General features: G+C 39.7%; 1 protein-coding gene and 1 long non-coding RNA gene across 3 annotated transcripts in view; one reads left to right on the forward strand and one right to left on the reverse strand.

The window, feature by feature from the left end:
* The window catches only part of DLGAP1 (DLG associated protein 1), a 971529-nt gene that overhangs the window by 445406 nt on the left and 501542 nt on the right, over positions 1 to 24581 (forward strand). The window contains exon 3 of one of the 2 annotated variants that reach the window (XM_010353208.2): positions 11893 to 11978. The gene's annotated coding sequence lies outside the window, so the exon portion shown is untranslated. Of the gene's footprint in view, positions 1 to 11892; positions 11979 to 24581 lie in introns of those variants that run through there. The other variant, XM_010353207.2, reaches the window with a different exon arrangement.
* Positions 3396 to 24581, reverse strand: part of LOC104654129 — a 50971-nt gene continuing 29785 nt past the window's right edge. Inside the window, exons 2-5 of the long non-coding RNA XR_746787.2 lie at positions 23395 to 23506; positions 21207 to 21335; positions 20838 to 20946; positions 3396 to 3721 (exon numbers count right to left, since the gene is read on the reverse strand). This is a non-coding gene — a long non-coding RNA (uncharacterized LOC104654129). The remainder of the gene's footprint in view (positions 3722 to 20837; positions 20947 to 21206; positions 21336 to 23394; positions 23507 to 24581) is intronic.

Genomic DNA, 24581 nt, shown 5'->3' on the forward strand with positions numbered 1-24581 from the left:
CATCAAATCTATATGAGGATTCTCCACACTTGGGGTACACCAGTGAACAAAACAGACACAAGCCCTGCCCTGAGTTCTACTTTCTTTGCTCTACTACCCTGTGGGAGAGAGAAGGAGGCGTGAGGGAAGGATGCAGAGATGATGTGCAGCGTATTTCCAGGTTTTCAGCACAGGCCTGCTTTTAATTATTCTGTCCTGTTCTCAGACCACATAACTCACTTATGTCCTTAGATTATACGGTCACTTTTATTTTGACTAACGAAACGTGATCTTTGGTGTAAATAAGACTGAAAATTCTCACTTCTTCATCTGAAAATATTGCTGGGGAGACGAGGGGCTGAAAGGTGAAGGGAGGGAACTGGTATTTATTGAGAATTTAGTACACTCCATGTGCTTTACATGACATGCATTTAATCTGCACAATCTGCAAGTTGGATATGACTTTTGTCCCTCCTTTATGTATGAGAAAACTGAGACTGAGAGGTTGACGAAATAACTTTGCAGAGATCACACAGGAAGTAAGGCACTGACCCGGAACGGAGCTCAGGGCCCCTGCCTTCTCCCGTGAGGTGCTGACTCTGCAGGAGGCTCACGGGTAGAAGTATCGCACTTCCGGTCTACTGAACTTGTCAGCATACCTAGAGCTTGAGAAAGAATTTTTTTAATTCGGTGAACACTTATGCGGGTTTTGAAACCAGTGTGCTTTAAAATGAACTTGAGCAATAGAGCCTCCTGGGCCTAAGAAATTCAGAAGAAAAATATTGCAAAGATTTGTGTAATGGTTAAGCCTTTCTTCATGATGATAGCCACAAACCTCCCCAGAGGTCATCTGTTGTGGCTCTTAGATTCATCTACAGAAGCTTCTCCCAGAGAATACGCACGAGGTTTTCTGTGCATCCTACCCATCCAGCCACTTCTCTCCCATGTATCTTTGAACTGGGAACAATTCCACACTTAAATAGGGAAGTGTGACGAGAAAAGACTGATGATAACAGGTGAGGCTGCTCACCAGCGGCTGCTTTGGTGGGCTGGGAAACTTGTTTTGGAGAAGTTATTTGAACTAGTAATTTATTTCTATTAAAAATGAACAACTCTGAATACCACCGTAGATTTATATTGCTTTGATATTTAAAAATTTTTTGTTCTTTCTCCTTCTAATAAAATTTAAGGCTAAATATCTGTCTCTAGGGAAAAGAAGTTATTCAGTCATACTGGAGAGGAATATGAAGGGGAAGGCTTGAACTGTAGTCAGTCCGATACTTAAATCTGCTGATAGCATGTGTTCATTACTCTTCAGTCTTAAAGCTGGAAAATTAATGAATTTTCTGAAGCCAAAGGAAGGCAAACTTTTATTTTTCATGGGAGAATTAAAATATTAACATCTATACAGTATTATTTGTTTACCTTTATGTATCTTAATTTGTTCCACAAAGAATTTGGAGTGGCTTATAAGGATTGTTAGCTCAACAGTGGGATAGATTGATGGATAGAGATATAAATAAAAATTAGTATCATTGTATGATTTTTGTTATGGTATGCTATGCAATTATTGACATTAAGCTGATATTCCTAAAAGCAGAAGCAAAGAAGAATACTGTATATTATGTCATTCATATTTTGTCCTGAAAGAATAAAATTCTTCAGTGAAGCAAAGATTTTCCTGACACTTAGGTCTGACAAGGACATTTTATCTGACATGGCCAGTGTTTTTCGATGACATTCTGACAAAAAAAGTGAAGGCAGGTGTCATGGGACTCTTTTTAAAATTTTCCCTAAATGCAAACTGAGGATATAATGACCAAGTCCAACTCAATGGAAGCAATGTTCTGGATAAATTAGAAAGTGTGTGGTCAACATACACAACTTGCTAGTAGTCTACCTTAATTTCCAGAGTAAGGATACCAAAATCATAGCCCATGGCCCAGCAGCTTTCTCACCCCAACTTAGAGTGTGTGGATCCATCATAGAACTCTTTTCTGCTTAGACCAAACTGGGCTCAGATCCATTTCAAAACAGTGCTCTTGGTCTTCACTACCAATGGATTAGAGATGGAAAAAACTGAAGGCTGTTTTTTATCATGACAGAACCCTCTAGGGCATCAATATGCACTTCAAGAGACAGCACAGGCCTCTGAAGTTATACACACCATTATCTGTGTAGGTCTCTCGAAGTGTTTTTCCAGTGTGGGACTTCAGAGCTTTCAATCCATGAAAGAGTCACCGTCAGGAATGCATTGACCGCACGTCCTTTAAACACTTTTCTTTAATATTTGTGTCAAGAGCTTTCACTAAAAGGTGAGCAGCAAACAGTTCAAAGGCATCTTCTGGCAAGAGTCTGGGCCCAGTGTTCTGTGCTGTTAATCAAAAGCAGAGCTGTATGAACTAAAAGATCAAAGCGCACCATCCACAGACACACTCTTTAGAACTTAGAGCCTCTCCCAGGCTGGCACCTGGCATCCACCTGCACCTGGTGAGGGCGGGGTAGAACCTCTGCAGGACCAATCAAAAATACTTCTGCAGTGTCTACTGGGTGCCAGAAAATGAGGATATGGTGTTGAACAGGTGCTTGTCCAGATTGGCCCTAGGCTAATAATTACACTATAAGTAATTACTATTTTGGTCTTTTTGTTTGTATTTATTTTTATTAATATACAACAATTGTACATATTTTGGGGGGATATGTGATATTTTGATACCTGCATACAATGTGTAATGATCAAATCAGAGTAATTGAGATACTGTCACCCCAAACATTTATCTTTTCTTTGTGTTGGGGACATTACAGTTCTTTGCTTCTAGCTACTTTGAAGTGTACAATACATTTTTGTTAACTATAATTTGCCTACTATTCTATCAAATACTAGAACATATTCCTTTTATCTGACTATACTTTTGTACCCCTTGACCAACATCTCTTCACCCCCACTAATCACTATGTTTGTTATTTGCTGTGAAGGGTAAGGACAGCTGGATTTGTCCTTAAAAGTGGGCTAAGTAAGCCGAGGCGGGCGGATCATGAGGTCAAAAGATCGAGACCATCTGGCCAACATGGTGAAACCCCGCCTCTACTAAAAATACAAAAATTAGCTGGGCGTGGTGGCGCACGCCTGTAGTCCCAGCTACTTGGGAGGCTGAGGCAGGAGTATTGCTTGAACCCAGGAGGTGGAGGATGCAGTGAGCCGAGATCATGCCACTGCACTCCAGCCTGGGCAACAAGAGCAAGACTCCGTCTCAAAAAAAAAAAAAAAAAAGGTGGGCTAAGTATCTTCCAGAACACAAATAAAAAAGAACAGACATGTTTCCAAAATTCTCACCAAGTATAGCCAAGTATACGGTATTGATTTTCATAGTCTTTTACAGATTGATAATCATCTTATTAGTTTAGGAATAAATACGTTTTTTATATTATAAGCAGATCTCTATTTATCTTGCCGGCTTAGGACTATAGAAATATGTTCGTTATGACTTTGGTCATAAAATGTTTTTTTGGTGGAATTCAGAGAATAGATTGCTCACACAATCATCACAAGTAGATTCATTAAAGTTACTTTTAAATATTTAATAGTTACCATCAGATAAATCGGCAAGTGGACAACTTTTAAGGAATTCAGTGTTTCATAATTTTACGATGGTTAGAAGCATCTTATAGCAATGGCAATAAAAATGTGTGGTGGCTGTCATCTGGTGCTTTCTATCTCTCCATGAAGTATGAGAAACCTGCACTGAAAAGGAAAAAGAAATGTCAGAGAGTTGAGAATAGAACACATCAAAATTATTACTGGGATTTGTCCTCTTTACACAAAAGCAGAGAAAGCCTCTGACAACTGCCTACGTTGACTAATTTAGTGCTTGAAACTTTTAACCACAAACAGATATCCAAAGTGCACTACCCATTTGAAAGGAAGACGGTAGGGTTGGACTGTCTGGATTTGGATCCAACTCCTTCACTTACTAACTGTGGACCTGGGCACAGATCAGTTTCCTTACCTGTGTAAGGAAAACCCTGTGCCTCAGTTTCCTTATCTCTATATTGAGGTTAGTAATAGACCAGCCTGAGCAACATAATGAGACCCCCGCTCTATAAAATAAATTATTTTTAATTAGCTGGCCATGATGGCACATGCCTATGGTCCCAGCTACTCAGGTGGCTGAGGCAGGAGGATCCCTTCAGTCCATTAGGTCGAGGCCGCGGTGAACTGTGATCATGCCACTGCACTCCAGCCTGGGTAACAGAGTGAGACCCTGTCTCGGAAAAAAAAAAAAAAAAGGAACAGGAGCAATCTGTTAACAGGAAAGTCAAAGAAAATTTATAGAATAAAAAGACAAATGTCAAATATGTAGGCCAGTTTAGAGGACCCACAACAGACAGCCTGCTGCTCAGCAAGACCAGCTTTCTCTTTCTCTTCCTCTTGTGCCACAGCCAGACTGCATTTCCCAGGCCCCCTTTGCAGCTTGGGATAGATAGCCAGTGGAACCTGAAAAGGAGTATGTCTCATGCCCAGGCCTGGCCCCTGAAACTCTCCCTGGTGCCATTCTGTGTTGTGAGGCTGTGGTGCAGTTATACAGTGGCAGATGTTTTTGCAGTGGCTGGGGGATTCTTTGTGTGGAAGTGCCAGAGTGGGGGCTGGCAGGTGGGCAGAGGTGTCAGAACCATCAGTGCTGCTCTGAGGAGCCTGAACTTTACCTTGGGACCATGGAGATCCACTGAAGAGTATGTTCTGTGTAGACAGGGGTATAACAAGCAGATGTGCATTTCAGAACATTCACTCCCTTGGCTGGGGGAGGATACTGAAGAGGCCAGGAGAGGTGGGAATGGTGCTGAGGCTGGAAGCAGTTAGAAGGCTTTGGTAATCACCAGGTGGCAAGGGATCAGGCTTGAAATGAAGTAGTGTTAGAGGGATGAAAGGGAGAGATAGATGCCCAAGGACATTGTAGAGTCAACTGTTCTGTTGGGTGTGGGGAGCTGAGATGCCACAATAAGAAATAAAGGTGGATACAGATGTCATCACATTTGGAGATGCATCATGACTTTGGGTGCTTATGCTCATGCCTGCTATTTTCTCTGAGTAGTTAGAAAAATTTTTTTATTTGTTTGGTTTTGTTTCGTTGATGTTTGAGACAGGGTCATGTTCACACCACTGAACTCACCCAGGCTGGAGTTCAGTGGTGTGATCATGGCTCACTGCAGGCTTGACCTCCTAGGCTCAAAGGAACTTCTCACCTCAGTCCTCCCAAGTAGCTGGGACCACAGGCTTGCACCACCACGTCCAGCTAATTTTTTTTAGTTTTATTTTTTGGTAGAGACAAGGTTTCACTATGTTGCCCAGGCTGGTCTTGAACTCCTGAGCTCAAGTAGTCCTTCTGACTCGGCCTCCCAAAGTGCTGGGATTACAGACATGAGCCACCATGCCTGGCCCAGAGGACTGTTATCAGCACCCTCTCCACTGCCAAATTCTACACTCTATCCATCCCAAACTATGGCTATTTCGTTTATTGCTGCCCTTGTAGGTACTATTGCTCTGTCTGAAATGTGCACATCCCCTTGATAATCTAGAAAGTTTCTAAACAGCCTTTTACCTACATCAAGTCTTCTGGGAAGGCTTCTCTCACTTCAGAAAAGCCTGGCTGTACCCTCTTTGAGCCTTTTCTCTCCCATGCCCTCCCCTTCTGGTATTACTTATAAAAGTGGGGTCACCATGCTCATAACCTCTTTACAACTAGACAGACAGCGTCTGATGGCAGGCAGGGAATTTTTTTTTTTTTTTTTTTTAGACAAAGTCTTGCTCTGTCTCCCAGAGAGATTGCAATGGTGCAATCTCTGCTCGCTGCAACCTCCACCTCCCGGGTTCAAGCAATTCTTCTGCCTCAGCCTCCCGAATAGCTGGGATTACAGGTGCACGTCACCACAACCAGCTAATTTTTACATTTTTAGTAGAGACGGGGTTTCACCATGTTGGTCAGGCTGGTCTCAAACTTCTGACCTCAGGTGATCCACTTGCCTTGGCCTCCCAAAGTGCTGGGATTACAGGTGTGAGCCACTGTGCCTGGCCGGAGGGATTTATTTATTTATTTATTTTCATCCTTGTGTTTCCAATGACTAGCCAAGGGCCTATGATTAATAGGTGCTCAGTAGACATTTGATGAATCAGCTAATTCATTAATGAGAATAAAGGGACAGGAAAAAGATGTGGATCTTGAAGTAGTAACATCCTCACCTCCTTTCACATGAGAATAGAGGAGCTGAGGAGCAACTCCTGAAAGGACCAATAGCATGGAAAATTTGATAAATAAAGTTGGAAGCAAAAAATATATACATTCCACACAGTTGTATGATTCCTGTGCTTTTTGTTGCCTCAACTGCTTCATTCCTTCCTCTTTTGGCCTTGTGCTTGAAGGCTGGCACTACAGCAGCTATCTTGGAATATGAGGGGACCTTGAATTTGGAGGCTGGCTCTAGAAAGGGAGAGCATAAAGATAGTAGGCACCTAGGCCCCTGGATACCAAAGAACCAAAATACCAGCACCTAACTGCCCAGCTCTGGACAGCTTTTCTTGAGGGTTGCATCTCTATGTTTAGGCCACTATTAGTTTGGGTTTTCTATTGCAAAAAGCTAAACCTAACACTATGTAGAATGGCTTGCCTTCTGATAACTGCCATAAGTGCTCTCATGATTCTTTATCTTTTTAAATTTTATTCATTTATTTTTAGACAGAGTGTCACTGTCACTAAGGCTGGAGTGCAGTGACACGATCATGGCTCACTGCATCCTTGACCTCTCACGCTCAAGCATTACCCCAACCTCAGCCTCCCAAGTAGCTGGGACCACAGGCCTGTGCCACCACACCCGGCTAATTTTTTAACATTTTTTCGTAGAGACAGAGTCTTCCCATGTTGTTCAGACTGGCCTTGAACTCATAGGCCCAAGAGATCCTCTCTCCATGGCCTCCCAAAGTACTAGGATTACAGGTGTGAGCCACTGCACCCAGCAACCCTGATGATTCTTAATCTGATTTTACTTTTATTTTACTATGTCAGCTCCTAAGCAAGCACTACACTAAACTGTGTGGCAATCAAAGTAAAATCAGATTAAGAATCATCTGATTAGAAACTTCCATCTCAATGGAATATTTAGAGAAATGGTGTGTAACCCTGTATCACGTCCTGTGGTCGAGTCTGTTACAAGAAAACAAGACAATGGTGCTCCTTGTGGATCACAGACATGCTCAAGTTCTAGAACAGAACTTGCCTCATCTTGTAAGTAGTGCAGATCATGACTTGCCCTTTTTACATCTTCAGTCATTAGAAAGTCAGCCAGATATGGGAGTCTAAGAATCCTTCTAACCTTTGGAGCGCTTCTCTTCTCCTCTACCTCCCTCTCCATGCATGATCCAACTCCATCCTGCTACTGTTCCCTTGGTCCAGTGAGGAGACTCATTTGCCTAAAGGTTCCTATTCCTGGGAGGGTGGTGGACACTGTCATTCTTCAGCTTGAAACAACTACTAAACAAACCCATCTCTACCACGGGAACATGAATCCCACTCATGGCATAACTTCCATTTGTTATTATGCAAAAAGTTTCTACTTCCGCTAGAGTGAGGAGAGGAAGGAAGTCATGAGGAGCCTGGAGCACAACTGAAGTCTAAAGAGATTCGGTGGTGGCCGGGCACGGAGGCTTAGGCCAGTCATCCCAGCCCTTTGGGAGGCCAAGGCAGGAGGATCACAAGGTCAGGAGTTCGAGACCATCCTGGCTAACATGGTGAAACCCTCTCTACTAAAAATATTTTTAAAAATTAGCCAGGCGTGATGGTGGGCACCTGTAGTCCCAGATGCTCAGGAGGCTGAGGCAGGAGAATGGCGTGAACCCAGGACTCGGTGGCTGTCACTCCCTTCCCACGTCCTGTAGCAAGGTTTTATCAGAAGCAGCATTTCTTCTTCTACCTTTGAATAATCCAGTTCGCATTTTGCGTATTGATTCAAAAGTCAGAAAAGTAAAAAAGAATATAAAAAACAACATATTGAGCATTGAACTATCTGAATCAAAAGCATATGGTGGTTGTATAGGAATTGTCATTTTTTCCCGTCACTGGTTTTGGTTTTTTTTGCCTTTCGTTGCATGAGAATAAAACACTTCCACAGGGCAATTTGGAAAGTTCACAATTGCTGGGCATGAAAAATGATTTTCATTTTTGGACAGATGTGATATATCTTCAGAAGCCATTTATATCCAACTGCTGTGCCAGTCTTTGAGAAATCTGACTTTAAAAAAAATTGTAGCCTGATACAAGACACGACAGGTTTCTGTACAGAGCCTTTGCTAAGCCTTCCTGCTTGGATTCAAAGATAACTCTATGGCATACAAATACCTTGCAAAAATAGGTATTTTTTGTTTATACCTGAAAAAATATAACTAGATGTGCAATTTTACAAAGAGATGGCAAGTTGATATTTATTTTATAGAAGAGCTGGACATAATAACTTTGTTGTTGTTACGTGTGTGTGTGTGTGTGTGTGTATTTATTTATTTATAGGGTTTGGTTCTATTTGGGGCATCAGGTGTCCACCGAGGATCTTGGCATGTTATCTCCTATGGATAAGGGGGCGGAGGGCTACTGTATGTCATAAAGTTCAGTGGAAAAATCCCAGTGGGGAGGAGTCCAGACAGAGGAAACAGCCCAGCAGGATTTGTTAGTGACTGATTCCAGTTTTAAAAAATAGTTTATGTGATAATTAAGCAAACGAATAGTCATATTTTCCAAATGTGGGTTTTTAGCTTGCCATTGACAGAAAACGAAGCTGCAAAAAGGGGAACCACTCTTACATGCAAAATAAAAGAAAGACAACTCAAGACTACCTAAAAATACAGACAGGTTGAGTTCCTGAGTGAATGCTGACTAGGATCCACAGTGTTTGCGCAATAAGTATTTATAAATCCTTGAGATAAATCACCACTGAATGATTGGATAGCAAGCCAATACACACACACACACACACACACACACACACATTTTCCCTTTTGAGAAAACTTGAGGGTTTTATTCTGAGGCCTCACAGCAGTGAAATGGTTTATTTATTTATTTATTTATTTTTGTTATTTGTGTTTTTGAGACGGAGCCTTGTTCTGTCGCCCAGGCTGGAGTGCAGTGACGCAATCTCCGCTCACTGCACACTCCGCCTCTTGTGTTCAAGTGATTCTCCTGCCTCAGCCCACCCCCCCCTTCCGCCCCCTAGTAGCTGGGATTACAGGTGCCTGCCACCAGGCCCAGCTAACTTTTGTATTTTTTAGTACATGGCCAGGCTAGTCTTGAACTCCTGACCTCAGGTGATCCGCTAGCCTTCGCCTCCCGAAGTGCTAGGATTACAGGCATGAGCCACCGCACCCGGCCAGCAATGAAATGATTTTAAGGAAGCAACAAAACAGCACAAGGGGAAACATTGGGGTTGGAACCCGAATGCTCCCTTAAGGGTCACTCGCTCTTCAGTGCTTGTCCTTTCAACCCTTCCAGTCAGCATCTCCTGGAGCTGCCCCGGGAGCATGAAGCTCTGCCTCTGTCCCAGGCTCCAAAGTCCGTGATTATTCCCAGGGAGTCTTTTCAAAATCTCTGACTATGATGAAGATAATATGTGTTACCAGGGTTATTCTTGTATTGAGTGCTTAGCATGGGCCAGGTGCTACATTGATAGTTTTAACCTGTGTTATCCCATTCACTCCTCACTACAGCCCTATTTCTATACAATTACTGTGTTTCTTATTCAGTTAAACATTGCACTTCGGCCGGGCGCGGTGGCTCAAGCCTGTAATCCCAGCACTTTGGGAGGCCGAGACGGGCGGATCACGAGGTCAGGAGATCGAGACCATCCTGGCTAACACGGTGAAACCCCGTCTCTACTAAAAATACAAAAAACTAGCCGGGCGTGGTGGCGGGCGCCTGTAGTCCCAGCTACTCGGGAGGCTGAGGCAGGAGAATGGCGGGAACCCGGGAGATGGAGCTTGCAGTGAGCCAAGATTGCGCCACTGCACTCCAGCCTGGGCAACAGAGCGAGACTCCGTCTCAAAAAAAAAAAAAAAAAAAAAAAAAAAAAAAAAAACATTGCACTTCATAGAACACTGCATTGTTCCATGAACTATCTGGGTGCAGTGGCTCACACCTGTAATCCCAGCACTTTAGTAGGCTGGGGTAGGAGGATATCTTGAGGCCAGGAGTGCAACATCAGCCTGGAGAGCAGAGTGAGAACTTGTATCTACAGAAAAAGTGTAAACATTAGCCAGGTATGGTGCTAGTTCCCGGTAGTCTCAGCTATTTGAGAGGGTGAGGTAGGATGATCACCTGAACACTGGGGGTCAAGGATGCAGTGAGCTGTGATTGTGCCACTGCACTCCAGCCTGGGCAACAGAGCAAGACCCTGTCTCAAAAAAAAAAGCCAGGGGTTGGGTAGGGAACAGAGGCACTAATTTTTCCAGGGACACATAACTCAAAAGGGTTGATAAGTTAGGCTGCTTGTGATAACTATGATTCACACTCCTCCGACTGTGACTGCAAACATTCAACCAGGTGAAGTTCCACAGCTGGAGTAGCACTCTTAGAGTGACCTCCGTTCTTGTCAAGAATAATTAACTTTATACTGGTTGGTGAGAATAGAGTGGTAGTTTTCTTGGGGACAGGGAAAAGAGAGTATTAATGAAGAAATGAGACATGAAATGGTGCTTCCCATGGAGAGAAGAGAATGCTGGAATTGCAAGTGCTTCTTGGAGTTTTTCTAAGAGAAAACTGGAACAACTTATTTTCTGTTCTTTCAAACACAATTTAGCCCTGCCCTGGCCCTAAAAGACAAACAGAATGCAGGAGCTTTGCTAGTCTCCCATGGTTGCTATTTTCTCTGTAATCAAAATGACAAGAGAAGAATACTTGATAAAATGAAGATGTAGCAAGAACTTATGTCCATCATTAGGCATTAAAGATAGGGTAAAAGGAACTAATACTTACGGAAAGCTGAGCAGGGTAACATTTCTTGGCCTCAGTGCTGTCGTGGTCTAGTGGAATGGACAGAGTGGCACAGGAATACCAATGTAATCCGTAAAAGTAAAGTATAAAGAACTAGACACACAGAGGAATGAACAATTGTCTCTTGTCTGGAAGCCCAAGGAAAGCACCATTGAGAGATTACATATGAACCAAGCCCTCTACAAAAGGGTTCCTGGGCATCTGTGTCAAAAACAGCCAGATAAAAAAAATTACCAATGCATTTGATGCAGAACCAAGGTTGAGAACTACTGAAAGAGGTTAGAGAGTGAGAAACTGGATTTTGAAGCTGTAGCTTTTAGGCTCCCTGAAACCATGGAGCACTTGATTGCTGTGGGCCAGGTGTGATGGAGAAGGCTCCTATCAGAGCAGCTGCAATAGGGATGGGAAGGAAGACGCTAAAGACACAGGTGCACTTGACGGGAGGGACAGGAGGGAGAGGATGCAGAAGGGGACCTGCTAAATTGTAAACTCCCAAGGGTGGGCGCTGACCCATCTCTCCATCCCAGAGTGCCCAGTATGTGACTCACACAACATGCCAGCAGTATAGATACTTGTTGAATAAATAATTGAACTGGGTAACTATATTTTAAAAATTTGGAAAACTGGGCAGCTGGGGAATAGAGGATCACCAAAGCACAACAAAGAAATTCAGAAGGAAAAATGTTTAGAGAAAAAAAGTGAATTCAGTCTTAGACTTTTTCAGTTTAAGTAATTAAACATAACAATTCAAAGCTTCAAACATCTGAGAAGTCTGTCTAATATGCAAAAGAAAATCAAGTCATAGGGCCCTCCTAAATTCCAATATTTTGTCCCCCTGCTATTTCATTTGTATGTGACCAGGAGACTAAAACATGCATTATGCTCCCAACAGGCTAAATCTATTCTGGGATCCACTGAATGCCACTAGCGGGTCTGCTCGAGAGAAATCCCGATTGAATGACAACAGCACTAAGAACAGTAAGTCATGGTTGGGAAGCGTCAGGGGAATGGGGCCCAGATATCCTAAATTAAAATATAAAAGGCTAACGTTATTGGGCATGTACATCTAAATTTCTAGCATCCCACTACGCCTCCCGAATCCAGCACATTCCACCTAACACACACACACACTCACTTCCCTCTGAGGCAATTAATGGGCCCAAACTGACTTTTTATGGAACCATAATATAGAAAGAAATGCCCATGCCAAAACTGTCAATGCACAATAATTTATCAGAAATCCATGCTCTATTCTATGTCCCCAAGCTCAACACTGATATTGTAACCTGTTAAATGTGTTGTCTGCAGCTTGAATTCCTTTGTGGTTTCACATACGTTATTTGGATGAAGTCAACTGTATAGCACATCAGAAAACCTGTTAACATAGACAGGCAGGTAGATGCTTACTAACAAAGTACAACAGAAGTAGACTAAAAGTTTGGTTGCTTAAAGTAATTAGGAAAGTGGTGGCAATATAATAACATTGGTTATTATAGACCGTGCAGTTGAAATTAATAGAATAGAGACGCACTCTGTTTGGTGACTCACTATTTTTCCTGTTCTGACTCATAATTTCTCTCTTCTGTTTTTTCACATTATTGATCAGTGAATATTCTAGTAGTCTAATTCGTCTGTATTTCAAGGCTAAATATAGAACAGTAACTTTGACTGGGGAAAGGGGCTGAATAATGTTAACATCCAGGTGAAGAACAGGTTAATTCGGAAGAGAAAGGGGAAGAAGGGACTGCCCGGGAGAGCAGGAGGAAGGCAGAGGGCCTTGGGGGTAGCTGTTCCCCAAGCGATTCGGTATTTACACCATGTGCTCTGTCATATCCAGGAAACAGGAAAAGAAAAACAATCATTGGGGAAAATATTAATACCATAGAGAGGAGAACTGTGTTTCAATTACCTCAATTCCTGTGATCCTTCTTTAGTAATGGAAGATACATCATCCACAATAGAGAAAACATAAGTGCCTCAGAAATATAAACTTGTCTGTTTCTCTGAAGTCAAAATGACAACATTTTTGCTTATAGCAGAAATGCCTACTAACTTACAAATGAACCATCTGTAAGAATTATTTGTTTAATTATGTGACCCTCAGTTACTAATATGCCCTGGACACTGTAGCTTCTGTGGATTCCTCAGAAATTATCCTGAATATTATAATCTGCTAAGCTCTTACATCATACACCAAGACTCAAGTCAGACCATCAGTTCTTTGACACTTATTTGTCTTCAAATCATCTTACCAAATACTTGATCATCTTCCTTCCTTAAAGCCCGAGGCTGTACCAGTCCTGGCATTCATATAGACCATTAATATACCCACACAGTGCCTTTATTTTTCTGTGCACAAGTGAAGATAAACACACTTATGAAATTAGAAGTTTATGACCATTTCCAGCATCCAGTTGCTGCTCCCTATCTCTTACATCCCCCTGCCCAGCCCGTCTGCCTTCCTGTATTCTCTCCCTCTATTAAAACAGTCACAGATCTGATGTCATCAGTTTTTCTTTGATGGAGACACTTTCACCCCAAATGCCAGCTCTTTCAAACTTTCCCATTCAATACCTTTTATCTCTACCTGTAAAATGAAATTCTTTATTTTCTGTTTAGAGTTGAAAGAATTTCTTAGCTACACATTAAGCAGGAATAACTATAAATGCTTTCAAGATAAATCTGTTAGCTTTCAAAAAAAAAAAAAGACAATATTAAACACCTGAAAAAGAAGATGGGTCCAAAAAGAAATTACATCCTTGGGCTGCTGCCTTCTTTTCTCTCTTTTCTCCTATCCCTTAAATCTCAGTCAGTCATTTCCCAGTCATGTGCCTGAGGATGCCCAGGTGATCTGGACCCATGGCCAATTCCATGGCACCCAGCCCGTCTCTACCCAGAGCAGAGGATCCAACTACAGCCCTGAGGAGGTCCATTAGAACCAACTGGGAAGCTTTTATCAAGCTATTGTTTCCTCCCAGTATATTCCCCCATCATTTTAATGTGTTCCTACAGGGATCATGGTTCTCTAAGACTTATCTTCTACCACCCTGATGAAGAATCAGGGCTCAAAGCCTGTTAGGGGAGGAAAGGAAGGAGTGATGTTTGTGGCTGTCCCGTGGCCTAGTAATCACACAGGAGCACTTCAGATGGACGGTCCACAATCAATTGGTCTTGTATCAGCATCCAGAAGACTCAAGACAGTGGCAACAAAGAGACACACAAAGACTCTTCACAGACTGGGAAGGGGAGAGAGAGAGTGACCTGGCAGTGTAGAAAGACATCAATAGATCCCTGAACTATGGACATATTCTCTATTGAGGTCTCAAGTATTAATATGCATGGACATCAATATGACCATGCTGATTAAATAATAGTTGACCCCGAAATAATGTGGAGTTTAGGAGAACCAACCCCAAAGGGTCACAGTCATCGTGTTTAATTTTTGACTCTCCAGAAACTTAACTACTAATAACCTACTGTTGACTGGAAACCTTACCAATAACATCGTCATTGAACGCATATGTTGTATGTTATATGTAATATGTATTACACATTGTATTCTTACCATAAAGTTAGCTAGAAGAAAAAAGTATTATTAAGAAAATCATAAGGAAGAGAAAACATATTTCATTAAGTGGAAGTAGAGTGGGTCATATAAAGGTCTTTATCCATATCCTCACGTTGAGTAGTCTGAGCAGGAGGAAGAGATGGGTCTGGTCTTGATGTCTCGGGGTGGGGGCAGCGGGGGAGAGGCAGAAGAAAATCCACTTGTAAATGGACCCGTGCAGTTCAAACCTGTATTCTTCAAAGGTCAACTGTATAGCACATCAGAAAACCTGTTAACATAGACAGGCAGGTAGATGCTTACTAACAAAGTACAACAGAAGTAGACTAAAAGTTTGGTTGCTTAAAGTAATTAGGAAAGTGGTGGTAAGGTGGCATAATTTATCCATCTCTCCAACCACCCCATGGAAACAGAGCAACTAAGATAACAAAAGCAAAACCTCCCAGACAACATCTCCAATAAGGCAGCGGGAAAACATATCCCTATAAATATCCCTCCCTATAAATCCCTCCAAATATATGTGGGCTGGAATAAACTACTGGTGAGATTAAGACCTGTATAGTGTCTTCAACACATCAGAGGAAATGAAAAGAGGACAAAGGGACTTCTGATGGCCCCAAGAGGCAGAGGAACAAAAACGGTTCACAAGTACCCACTGTAAGGCTTGGTGGGCCACTCTGGGAAGGGCAGCTGAAACCCCTAAGTCCTGCTGCCTCCAACTTGTGGGTGAACACAAGAGAACCAGCTTGTGGTGGAGTAGCCTGTGCCCCATGGACCCTAAAGGGACCCGTAATAGCCGTCTCCTCCACAGCAAAACCCCACATTGAGGAGAAACTACTGGCGTAGATTCCAAATTGAGCAGGAAATAGACAAATAGGAGCAAAGGAGGCAAAAGAAAGAAGACGCAGATACAAGTGGAGGGAGGAGCAAAGAGCCAACAGATATCAGATACGTATTTGTAAACACATCCAAAAATAACAGAAAAGGCAGCTCTAAATCTCTAGGGCTAGGAAGCTATGCTGGTTCACTCTTCCCTTCTAAGAGTACAAGAAAACTCATCTCACTTAAACATTAAAAAAGAAAAAAATGGCCATCGAATCTATCATAAAGAAAAATGAATTGAGGAATGTAATGTCTCTGCAGACAATAAAAGCATGCCAGAAAGATACGCAAACAAAACAGAAGAAAATTTAGCCTAATATTTTAAATCAAGCTGAAAAAAAAGATAGCTTTTAAAGAACAGCATAACCCAGAATTTTAAGAACTCAAAAAGAAGCTAATTTGAAAAAACAGACTTGAAAAGGAGTTTATAGAAATAGAAAAATATTAGAGTTGAAGGAAAAACTTATTTTGAAATTTTAGACTAGACTAGAAGAAACAAAACAGTAAATGAACACCACAGAAAGTTCCTTAAGAAAAATAGAAAAGGAAAGAATGAATATTTTTAAAATAAAAAGATTTAAAAAATATATATGAAAAAGGCATAGACAGTAGGAATAGGAGAACCAAAGAACATGAAATAGAAGTTCCTAAAAAAGAAGATCAATGTAATGAAAGAAGAAATATTATCAATTATAATTCAAAACCTACTTTTCTGACCTAAAAATATACTTACCCAACATTTGAAAGGACCTACCTGGTGAAATTGGCCCAGAATGGGCCACATATAAACACAGTCTAGTAAAATTACTGAGCCAGAATGGGCCACATATAAACATAGTCTAGTAAAACTATTGACCTTTAAATAAAAAGAAAAAAGGGGTTTTTTTGGCACTAATTAAAAGGTCAGTATCCCTTGTAAGAGAAAGAAAATCAGATTGTCATCAGACTTTTTGACAATGCTTTATGCCAGAAGACAATGGTATAAAATATTTAAGAAATATTAAGGAAAGCAGATGTGAGCTAAAGATTTTATACCCAGCAACATTGACCTTTAAATACCATGGTCACAATTCTTGATAAACATACAAGAACTCAGGGAGTAATGTTCCTGTGAGCCTTTCCTGGGGAATTTATGGAGACCAAGCCTCAGAAAACCAATACGACTTAAGAGACATCGACAATAGAACTGGCGGTGAGCATTAAGTAGACATTTTTTGTGTAACTCATAATGTCTTTAGTTTACAAGGGAGAGAGTATAAAATGTGATGGCCATTTTCTCTGTATATAATTAACTGTCAAAAATGAGGAGGGGCATAAACTGGAAAGAGAATATAAAAAGTAGAATAAGCTCTGTGATTGCCTCAAGGATATCAATGGAGAATAAAAACATACCTGTTGAAAATAGATGCCAGGGAACAGGGGAGAAGGTAAAAAAGGGATTATTAGCTAATTTCAATTTTATTCATAGTAGGATGGGGGAAAAAGTAAAAATGGGACTAAAGGTATTATTTACAGATATTAATAAAATTCTAGATTATATAAAGATGTTAATAAAGGGCTCAGAACAAAATAGCACAAACATTTCTAAATACAAAAAGAGTCTGGGTGCAGTGGTTCACACTTGTAATCCCAGCTTTTTGGGAGGCCAAGGTGGGAGGATTGCTTGAGCTCAGGAGTTCAAGACCAGCCTGGGCAACAAAATGAGAACCCTATTCCCTATAAAACATTTTAAAAATTAGCCAGGCACAGTGGCATGTGCCTGTAGTCTCAGCTGTTTAGGAGGCTGAGGCGGGACAATCCCTGATCCCAGAAGTTTGAGGTTGCAATGAGCTATATTGGTGCCACTGCACTTTAGCCTAGATGACAGAGTGAGACCCTGTCTCAAGAAAACCCACAAAACAAAAAGATAGGTGCAAGAGAGAGAACACATGCACACAAGCAAATAATGTAGGCAAGTGCTTTTCAGACTCTGTAGTGAAGGACTACTTTTTTTCCCCAATAATTTGTAAGCGACACTTGTAATATACAAAATCATATACTTGAATTTAGTGGCAATATCAAATTAAATGTTTCTAAATGTGTTTTGTTGTTGTTGTTTTTACTGTCTATTCACAAGTCATCATAGCTTGGTAGCAAACAGTTCATGGAGCAGCCTTGATATCGACCACATAGGAGAAGGGTAGAAATGTAAGGCAATAAAGATAGAGGTAGTCACGGGTATATAGATGTGAATATGTTTGCATGCTTGTATGGATGGAAATACATGTAACAGATGTGACAAAGGTGATGCCAAGCATTTGGATCCTAAAAATACATTTACTGATTAAATTTACATTTATAAAAAGATTTCCAGATTACCTAACAAAGTAAAATCCAACACTCCAGGTTATATACATATAAACTTTTAATAATAATATGTATGTTTCAGGTGGAGAAAAGTCTGTATAGTATGCTACCAATTATCTAACAAAGGAGATAGGGGATAAAAAAATACAAATATATATCAATTTTGTATAATTTGTCTACAAATTATGTACAAATATATACTAACGGACATAGAAATCACAGCATTTAAAGATAAAATATTTAAAGGTAGAGAAAGGAAATAAGATTGAGGAGACAGGAAGAAAAACTAGACTTGTTTTGTAAATTTGACTTTAGAGTCCTGTAAAGCTTTGCATTATTATAAAGCAAAATTAAATTTAAAATAAAGTGATTCCTAAACATCAAAAGTAAAATAAGACTATTGAGCCTGTCTATCCAGTAGGTGGCAGAACAGCACCTAAGGGACTATTCCAAGTGACTGTAAAACACAGTAATTTGACTGTTTTAGCGGAATCTTATCATAAGGACAGAAACAACTGCAAACTATCTTAAGCTGACTTTTGTAATCATTTTGCTAGTGGTAGTCTTATATTTATTCGACTGTTACACGTGTGTATTATGAATACAGCAAATGAATAATTGTATTCGTGTCAATAAAATTTGAAATTTGACAGGGAAAGGGCACTGTAAAAAAAGTCCTGCACTAGAATTTGAATAGGAAACATTATCATGAATTCGTGATGAATATTATCTTATTAAAATACATGTTTTCTAGCTTTGCAACCCTTCACACACAGATAATGTTCTCTACATACCATTTTCCACTAAAAGGAATCAAAGGCTCCCTGAAGAAATAGATGATGTACAAGATGGACCTGGAATATCATAAACTGCTTTGGTGATATCAGAACTCTGCAATTAAGTTAACTCTGCAATGAACTGAAACACATCGAATATTAAAATTCATGAATTCCTAATGATACTGTTAAAATAAAATAGTATTGATCATCCTTGGAAAATACAAGGAAACCAAAATCATTATTTTAAAAACTAGCAAATAAAAGGAAGAGATCAACCATTTTTTTCTAACTTCCCTATGCATATTATTCCAAGTAACCAAGTAGTTGATGAGATGTTTCTCTTGATAGAAGTATTCCATCTAATAAATGAAGAAGGAATTTTAAAATTCTAGTATCGCCATTTTGGAACCTTTAATGAATTATTGGGTGTAGACAATGATAATCAATGACTGCCAACATCACACAAAGGCCACCAGACGTAGGCTTCTGTGTGGAGGTACACACCACCACCTATCAGGCATTTTGGCCAAAAATTGAACCTCAATCTGATGATGTCCCTGGGTCTAGTGCATTCAATACCAGTCCCACGTGGCTACTGAGCATTTGAAATGTGAGTAGGCCAAATTGAGATGTTCTGTACATGTAAAATACAAACCAGATAGCGAAAACTTTATATGAAAAAAAATACCGTATCTCAATAATTTTTAATATTGACTACATACATAATATTTTTGACATATTGGGTTAAATAAAATTATATTACTAAAATTAATTTTAATTGTTATTTTTTCTTTTTTAAATGTGTATTATAAAATTTTAAATCATATTTGTGGCTCATATTTCTATTGTATGGTGGTGTTCTTAATTCTAACTACAACTTACAGGAAATACGCTGGACAGAGGAACATGTTAAATGACACCAGAAGGATAGAAGCAGTAAAACCCAGGCTTTAGAAAAGTCTGGAACTTATATTTCTAATCCATTTTAATGGTGGGGTCAAAGTTACTCAAAATTTACAAACATGAGCACTGTAATTAATGTGTAATGTAGTCCTAAACATCAATATCTGCAAAATCATAGATTTGATATCTCAGTTTCATTTTCACTATTGCTCAGATAATGCATAATAATAAAAAGCCTATATATTTGCATTGGCTAAAGTAATTTATCACCAGTGGTATGTGAACTGCACCATGGAAAACAGATATATTTTCAATTTTCTAATTTTTAATAATCTGAAAACAATTCTCTCAGTTTATTCAGATAGATGAATACATAGTTATGGTTTCTATACTATTAGAAAACTTCTATTTTTTTAACCAATATAATTAATTTTAATAATATATTTTGTTTGACATATCTAAATATCAATTTCAACATGTACTAAATATAACAATTATTAATGAGAAATATGATTTTCCTTTGGCTTTGTATGAAACATTTGAAATGTAGTGTACATTTTTCACTTACAGCACTTGCAATTCAAATGCTATATTTTTATTAGGAATATTTAATCTAAGTAGATATCTTAAAATTTACATTTGAAAACAATAGATTCAGATACCTAAGTTGTTACAAACATACTTAACAGTTTTCAATGACTGATTTGAGTATCAGTTTTAAAATTTAAATCAATGAAGTTAATTAAAATGAAATGAAAATTTAGAAACTCCATTTCTTAGTCACACTGGCCACATTTCAAGTAGAAAGCCTTTGTTTTAAATTCACTTTGTCCTAAAGCTGCAAGTAGAAGAATTTCTACATCTTATCAGAATGGACTGGTTTAAAATATTTTTCAATTAAAACATAATACCAAACCACTTAGATATGTAAAATTTTTAAATTCTCCCTTTTCTCTCTTCCATCTTTACTATTTTCCCCAAATTTGAGATCAAATTAATAAATATATTTAGAATGTTTCTAACTTTAAAAGTTAAGTACTGAATTAGGCTTACTCAGACTTCACTTTTAATACAGTATTTCTTACATGTCTAACATAATAGGTGCCCAAAAATGTTAGGTAAATTGTCTCCGTTTATTAGATCAGGAATTATTTAATAGTATCTAAACTTTTACTTTTGCCTTTACCCATTTATGAAAAAAAATCATTCCAGCTTAGCATGCTTTAATATCTTATTGGGATAAATAAATAAGATTAAATATCTAAATCATTTACAGAAAGATATCTTACATTCTCCAGAGCAAAACACTGATGAATACAGTATGTGTGTATTGAAAGTAAATCTTGTGGTTTTTTTACTCACGTTGCAGCAAAGCGAGAGAACACTAGGGGGCAGTGTTGTTAGAGCAGAACTCTCGAGAGGCTTGGAAAGGAGCGCTCAAATCACCAGCAGCTAGTGCGATAAACGGGGTCTAATAGCAAGAAAAGAATGCGTTCATTTAACTTTACTTTGTGAAGTTATATGGACCATATGCATATTATTCCAAGGTCTTGGAAGAGATGCTTTGTTCAAACCCTGAGCCCATAAGCTTATTAGGGACAAGCTCTTCCTGGAAAGCTCTTTCTTATGGAATTTTCTGTCCCAAAGAAGATACAAAAGAATAGAGCATTGCCAGAAAGTAACAATTCATAAATACTAACCCCAAGTGCCAGTATAATATTTAGTTCCTACCTCATTTTAACCTTGACTTGTATCCACCATTCCTTTTATTTTTTTCTACTCACCCAGGCTTCTTTGCAGCACATTTTAAGAATATTCTGAGAGCATCGTAGCTCTCACTCCATTTCAGCTCAGTGAATTCTAAGGCAACAAAAGTGTATTAAGTAATTAATCCATAATGCCAGCCACTCCCTAAAAGAAGGATAAAGCCAAAGCTAAAAAAAAAATAAAAATAAAAAATCAAAAGCTAGGAAGAAAACTTATTCACATTTTCTAAAATTACATTGTTGTTGTCTATATTAACGGCATGAGTAGTGACTTTATGCTACATTTTGCAGAAAGTATTGAGCATAATCTATAGATACTTAATATATGATGAGGTAAACATTTATACCTCAGACTGGAAACAGGCAGACAGCTAAGTTCTCTTGCTTTTGAAATATGCAACGAATTTTCTAATAGTCAAGTAACAAATCCATTTTTCTTTCTCTTTTAGAAAATTAGAATCTATATGTATTAAAGAGCTGTGCTCCAAATTGTGAGTCTGGCCTACTTAAATTTGAATAAATCATTCTAGAGAATTGACATTATTTAGTTTTGAATAATTCTTGAAGTCTTTTTGGACTTTGTAGTTGAGCAGCTGGTGGTTCTGGTGATTTTAAAAGTCCATGATTAATATAATTAATCCTAGTTAGTTTTTAGTCATCTCTTCAGATCTTTTGTACCTGGAATTTCTATAACCTATTTGCCTGAAATTGTATCAATAATAAATGGTTTGCCCTCCTCTATATCGTGGCAAGCATCCAGGTTTCTGCAACTCGAAATTTCAGCTCCTCTCAGCTTCTTTCAGGTTTGAGATATTTTTAGCCCCACTCTATCAGTCAGAATCCCATGAAAGAGAATCCCATTAAGAGGGCTGAGGTGAACTTAAAGTGGGGTCTGTTTACAGAGTAGGGAACAGGATTAAGAAAATACAGCCAGAGAGGCTGAGGTACCCAGAGATAAGCACAGTGGGAAGCCCTTACCACTGTAGGCCTGAAGAGTCAGACAAGGGGAAGGAAGGGGGTCCCCAAGTCTGTGGGCACTAGAGCTGTGGACAGGCTGCCATCGCAGAGGGGCAGATTGCTGCTGAAACACCAGCACAGGGAGGAAGTGGCACAGAAGGACACAGCTGTCTCCCCCACCCTCAGTACCCCCTTCCAGGGCCTTGCCTGGACCACCCAGAGCAAGGCAGGGAAGAGCCAAGCCTTGGGGATGGTGGCCTAGGAAAGGGAGGGTCACAGGCCACTGAACGTTCTCACTCTTAATAAACAGAGTTTTACGCTTCGAGCGGGTCTCTGTGGTTCTTCTCGCCTTATCTTTTTACTTCACTCACCACATTCTTACCAAACCAAAGGGAAAACAACAGTGGAGGGAAAGTCTTACACACGTCAGGCTTTTAGACAGAAGCTTTTTTTCCTCATCTCATATATCTTGTCTTTTGTTTGGTTCAAAAGGAAGCATTTTCTGCTCTATAAAAATCTAAAACTTTGTCTTCCCAACATCTCACTATGATAAGCTTTTAAGTGGGTCTTAAGCCCACTTAAAAGATGCTGCACCCTGATTTGGTTGCTGCACCCTGATTTGGGGAAGCTTAGTCAGTGATCCCATGAGAAGGGAACTTGTGAGAGATTCATTCTCTCCTGAATCGCTTAGGAGGCCCCCAATAAAGCCCCTACTAAACTCGTCATCCCCAGCCTGGACCATGTTTGGTCAATTTCCAGTTTTTCCTTTCCTTGCAATAACCCACTTGAAACTCCATCAGGGAAAATAAATAATTCAAATGCGAAACGTGTTGTCACTTTTATAAAATATTGCTCTCCTTGCCCCACCCCTCACCCCCTCCCTTTCTCCCCTTCCTGATTTTTACTGAAAGGAAGAAAGACAAGGAAATCTCAACGGTTTCATTCTCAGCACACATTCTAAGTCTGTCATTAAATGACCGCGGATTTTGTCACATACATATGGACAAAATTCTGTAAGAAAGCAATTGATTAAAGCCAATGAGCATTTGCTGCGCTGAAATGGAATCAGTGAATAAAAATTTATTCTGTTTCTTTTCTTTTTTCTAAGAGTCCTCTCCATTATTCAAAAGAAGCCTGTCTTATCTTGTTTCCAAACTCCTTTTCCCTTTCTTTCCCCTGTGCTGTTGATTTCCTACCTTCTTCCCACTTGAGTCGCCGGTGCAAGAGGGGGGTTCCTGCTTGAGTACCCACATGAGTAGGTTTTGTCTCCTCATCTGCTTGTCTTCTGAAGATAAATCGTTGGCAGAACTGAAAAAAAAAAAAATCATGGAATGGCTTTTTTACATTTCTGCCAGGGGGAGGCTATTTTGTAATCTTTTTGCAGCCTTCCTGTGCACAACCCAATCCCAAGCCGACTTGATTATCTCCTTAACTGTTTAGAGCAAAATTTAAAACTGGATTTTGTTACCTGCCCCAGGAGCAGATGCAACGTTGCTGAGTTGTCTTGTGAATTGCCAGGGTTCCTTTTCTTTTACAGACAGATCTGAAAGATCTTCCAGGGATCCCTGTTAGCTAAATAGTCTTGATGGTTATTACAGAGAAGTTGTAATTCTTTTTGGAAGTATTTATGCACTCATCCATGCCAATATTTACAGTTCAGTTGATTTTTCCAGGTTGTATAAGTTGCTAACAATGGAACTCCATTTATTTATTAATTAATTAATTTATTTATTTATTTAGAGACAGGATCTGGCTCTGTCACCAGGCTGGAGTACAGTCACATAATCATGGCTCACTGCAGCCTCCGCCTCTCAGGCTCAAGTGATCCTCCCGCCTTAGCCTCCCCAGTAGCTGAGACTACAGTTGTGCACCACCACACCTGGCTAATTTTTGTAGAAAACAGATTTCACCGTGTTGCTCAGGCTGGTCTGGAACTCCTGGACTCAAGCATTCTACCCGCCTCAGCCTCCCAAAGTGTTGGGATTATAGGCATAAACCACCATACCCAGCTGAGACTCCATTTAAATAGGTGGCTTTCATGTGAATTATTAATTTTGATAAAGAGAAGAGAAAAGCTGATAGATCAGTGTTTAAAAATCATTTTATGAACTAAGTTCAAAAGAGCAACTAGGGCCTCCAGACTTCCCTACTTTACAAAGTAATGGCCTGGCCGAGGATGTTCCAAACAAGAAATCTTTTCAAACTGTGATTTAAATCATTCAAATAGGGAGACCAAGATGAGTAAACCAATATAATGAGGCAGACTAAGTAGGAGATTTTTAATGAACATTTTCAAGGCACAGGGAAAGAAAGCACAAAGAGTAAAAGGATTTTTCTGCACATACCGTCTTATTAATCTAGATTTAGCTTGTTTATTGTGGAA

This window comes from Rhinopithecus roxellana, chromosome 21 (assembly GCF_007565055.1).
Source record: "Rhinopithecus roxellana isolate Shanxi Qingling chromosome 21, ASM756505v1, whole genome shotgun sequence".
Classification (NCBI taxonomy): domain Eukaryota; kingdom Metazoa; phylum Chordata; class Mammalia; order Primates; family Cercopithecidae; genus Rhinopithecus; species Rhinopithecus roxellana.